We start from the raw sequence: 4,993 nt of genomic DNA on the forward strand, positions 1-4,993 counted from the left end.
AGTTTTCCCTCCCTTTCTATTTTTTGGAACAGCTTGAGAAATATAGGTATTAACTCTGCTTGAAATGTCTGGTAGAATTCCCCAGGGAAGCCATCTGGTCCTGGACTGTCATTTATTGGGATATTTTTGATAACTGATTCAATTTCTTCACCAGTTAGAGTCTGTTCAAATTTTCTTTTTCTTCCCATCTGGGTTTTGGTAGTGTGTGGGTGTTTAGGAATTTGTCCATTCCTCCAGGTTTTCCAGTTTGTTGGCATATAATTTTTCATAGTATTCCCTGATAATTGCTTGTATTTCTGAGGGATTGGTTGTAATAATTCCATTTTCATTTGCGATTTTATCTATTTGGGTCCTCTCTTCTTTTTGAGAAGCCTGGCTAGAGGTTTATCAATTTTGTTTTTTTTTTTCAAAAAACCAACTCTTGGTTTCTTTAATCTGTTCTACTGTTCTTTTTGAATTCTATATTGTTTATTTCTGCTCTGATCTTTATTATTTCACTTCTTCTGCTGGGTTTGGGGTGTCTTTGCTGTTCTGCTTCTAGTTCCTTTAGGTGTGCTGTTAGATTTCGTATTTGGGATTTTTCTTGTTTCTTGAGATAGGCCTGGATTAAAATGTATTTTCCTCTCATGACTGCCTTTGCTGCATCCCAAAACATGTGGATTGTTGTATTCTCATTTTCACTTGTTTCCATATATTTTTTAAATTTCTTCTCTAATTGCCTGGTTGACACATTCATTCTTTAGTAGGATGTTTTTTAACCTTCATACTTTTGGAGGTTTTCCAGACTTTTTCCTGTGGTTCATTTCAAGTTTTACAGAATTGTGATCTGAAAGTGTGCATGGTATGGTCCCAATTATCTTGTACTTATTAAGGGCTGTTTTGTGACCCAGTATGTAATCTATCTTGGAGAACGTTCCATGTGCACTCGAGAAGAAAGTATATTCTGCTGCTTTGTGATGTACAGTTCTAAATATATCTGTCAAGTCCATTTTGTCCAATGAACCATTCAGGGTCATTGTTTCTTTACTGATTCTCTGTCTAGATGATCTTTCCATAGTTGTAAGTGGAGTATTAAAGTCCCCCGCAATTACCACATTCTTATCCATAAGATTGTTTATGTTTGTGATTGTTCCATATATTTGGGTGCTTCTGAATTTGGTGCATAGACATTGTTAGCTCTTCCTGATGGATAGATCCTGTAATTATTATATAATGCCATTCTTCATCCCTTGTTACAGCCTTTAATTTAAAGTCTAGTTTGTCTGGTAGAAGTGTGGCTACTCTAGCTTTCTTGTAACTTCCAGTAGCATGATAGATAGTTCTCCATCCCCTCATTTTCTTTTTTCTTTTCTTTTAATTTTTTTTTAATTTTTTTTTCAACGTTTATTTATTTTTGGGACAGAGAGAGACAGAGCATGAACGGGGGAGGGGCAGAGAGAGAGGGAGACACAGAATCGGAAACAGACTCCAGGCTCTGAGCCATCAGCCCAGAGCCTGACGCGGGGCTCGAACTCACGGACCGCGAGATTGTGACCTGGCTGAAGTCGGACGCTTAACCGACTGCGCCACCCAGGCGCCCCATCCCCTCATTTTCAATCTGAAGGTGCCCTCAGGTCTAAAATGAGTCTCTTGTAGACTGCAAAGAGGTGGGTCTTGTTTTTTTTGTCCATTCTGATACCCTATGTCTTTTGGTTGGAGCATTTAGTTCATTTACATTCAGAGTCATTGTGATATCTGTAGGTTTCATGCTTGTAGTGGTGTCTCCACATCCTTTCTCCACTAGCCATCCTAGTGGAAATGAAAGGGTACCTCATATAATTTTGATTTGCATTTCCTCAATGTCCGGGGAAAAGATGTTGAGCATCTTTTCATATACTTAGTGACCATTCATATCATTATCCATCTTCTTTGGAGAAATGCATTCAAATTCTTGAATGATTTTATCATTGGGGTGTTTAAGTTGTAAGAGTTATTCATATATTATGAATACTAGATCCTATACAGATATATGATTTACAAATATTTTCTCTCATTTTGTGTGTTTTCTTTTCCCTTTCTTGTGGTTTTTAATGCACGTTAAAAATTTTTATGACATGTAGTGTATCTATTTTTTTCATTGCCTGTGCTTTTAATGTTATATTTAAGAATCCATTGCCAAAAAGGCATGAATAGACACTTTTCCAAAGAAGACACCCAGATGGCTAAGAGACACATGAAAAAAATGCTCAACATCATCATCAAGGAAATGCAAATCAAAACCACAATGAGATACCACCTCACATCTGTCAGAATGGCTAAAATTAACAATTCAGGCAACAACGGATGTTGGTGAGGATGCAGAGAAAGAGGAACCCTTTTGCACTGTTGGTGGGAATGCAAACTGATGCAGCCACTCTGAAAAACAGTGTGGAGGTTCCTCAAAAAATTAAAAATAGGGGCACCTGGGTGGCTCAGTCAGTTAAGTGTCCAACTTCAGCTCAGGTATGATCTCACAGTTTGTGGGTTCTAGCCCCACATCAGGCTTTGTGCTGACAGCTAGAGCCTAGCTGGGAGCCTAGAGCGTGCTTCGGATTCTGTGTCTCTCTCTCTTTCTCTGCCCTTTCCCCACTCACACTCTGTCTCTCTCTCCCTCTCTCTCTCTCTCTCTCTCAAAAATAATAAACATTAAAAAGAATTTTTTAATAAAAATAGAACTACCCTATGACCCAGCAATAGCAGTACTAAGTATTTATCCAAAGGATATAGGAATGCTGTTTCAAAGGGGCATTTGCACCCCAACGTTTATAGCAGTGCTATGAACAATAGCCAAAGTACGGAAAGAGCCCAAATGTCCATTGACTGATGAAGAGATAAAGAAGATGTATATATATACAATGGAATATTACTCAGCATTCAAAAAGTATGAAATTTTGCCATTTGCAACAACATGGATGGAACTAGAGTGCATTATGCTAAGCAAAGTGAGTCAATCAGAGAAAGACAAATGTCATATGATTTCATTCATATGTGGAATTTAAGATACAAAACAGGTGAACATAAAGGAAAGGGAGCAAAAATAATAAACAGTGAGGGAGACAAACCATAAGAGACTCTTAAATACAGAGAACAAACAGAGTTGCTGGAGGGGTTTGGAATGGAGAGATGGGCTAAATAGGCAAGGGGCATTAAGGAAGACACTTGTTAGGATGAGCACTGGGTGTTTTATGTAAGTGATGAATCACTAAATTCTATTCCTGAAAGCATTACACTATATGTTAACTAACATGGATGTAAATTTAAAAAAAAAAAAGAAAACAAAAAAAAAATAATCCATTGCCAAGTTCAAAGTTTTGAAGATTTAAACATATATCTTCTAAGTTTTGTATAGTTTTATCTCTTACATTTAGGTCTTTGATCCATTTTGAGTTAATTTTTATATATGGTATGAAGTAAGGGGCCAACTTCACTTTTTTTTTCCATGTGGATATCCAGTTGTCCAACACCATTTGTTGAAGAGACTTTTCTTTCCCAGTAAATGTTCTTGGAACCCTTGACATAAATCAATTAGCCATAGATGCATGGGTTAATTATTGGATCCTCAGTTCTATTCCATGGTCTATATACCTATCCTATGTCAGTATCACACTGTTTTGATTACTGTAGCTTTGAAAGTGGAATATGTGAGGCTTCCAATTTCATTCTTTTTTTTCAAGATTATTTTGGCTGTTTTGGATCCCTTACTATAATAGATGACTTTTAGGATCAGCTTTTTTATTTCTGCAAGGAAAAAAAAGGCTCTTGTGTTTGATAGGGATTACACTGAGTCTGTAGATCACTTTGAAGAGTATTGCCATCTTAACATTAAATTTTCCCATCCACAATACTCAAAAAATACAAAACCACTAATCTTAAGGGATACATGCACCCCTGTGTTTATAGCAGCACTATTTACAATAGCCAAACTATGGAAGCAGCCCAAGTGTACACTGAGAGAAAATGGATGAAGAAGATGTAGCATATGTATGTGTATATACACATACACATATGTGTGTGTGCATATATATATGTGTATATATACATATATATATACATATATATGGTGGAATATTATTCAGCCATAAAAAAGAATGAAATCTTCCCATTTGCAAAGAAATAGATGGAGCTAGAGAGTATTATCCTAAGTACAATAAACCAGTCAGAGAAAGACAAATACTATATGATTTCACTTATATGTGGAATTTAATAAACAAAACAAATGATCAAAGGGAAAAGAGAGAGAGAGAGAGAGACACAAGTCAATAACAAACTCTTAACTATAGAGAACAAACTGATGGTCATGAGAAGAGGTGGGTGGAGGAATGGGTTAAATAGGTGAGGGGGATTAAGGAGTGCACCTGTCCTGATGAGCACCAGGTGATGTATGGAATTGTTGAATCACTATATTGTACACCTGAAACTAATAGAACACTGAATGTTAACTATACTGGAAATAAAATTTAAAAAAAAAAACTTCCAGTACACAAGATGGCTTCTCATTTATTTATTTTTTTTATTTATATATGAAATTTATTGTCAAATTGGTTTCCATAACAACACCCAGTGCTCATCCCAAAAGGTGTCCTCCTCAATACCCTCTCCTCTTCTCTCCTCCCTCCCACCCCCCATCAACCCCTAGTTTGTTCTCAGTTCTCAACAGTCTCTTATGCTTTGGCTGTCTCCCACTCTAACCTCTTTTTTTTTTTTTCCTTCCCCTCCCCCATGGGTTCCTGTTAAGTTTCTCGGATCCACATAAGAGTGAAACCATATGGTATCTGTCTTTCTCTGTATGGCTTATTTCACTTAGCATCACACTCTCCAGTTCCATCCACGTTGCTACAAAAGGCCATATTTCATTTTTTCTCATTGCCACGTAGTATTCCATAGTGTATATAAACCACAATTTCTTTATCCATTCATCAGTTGATGGACATTTAGGCTCTTTCCATAATTTGGCTATTGTTGAGAGTGCTGCTAT

This window comes from Herpailurus yagouaroundi, unplaced genomic scaffold, assembly GCF_014898765.1.
Source record: "Herpailurus yagouaroundi ecotype Mexico unplaced genomic scaffold, PumYag 196, whole genome shotgun sequence".
NCBI lineage: Eukaryota > Metazoa > Chordata > Mammalia > Carnivora > Felidae > Herpailurus > Herpailurus yagouaroundi.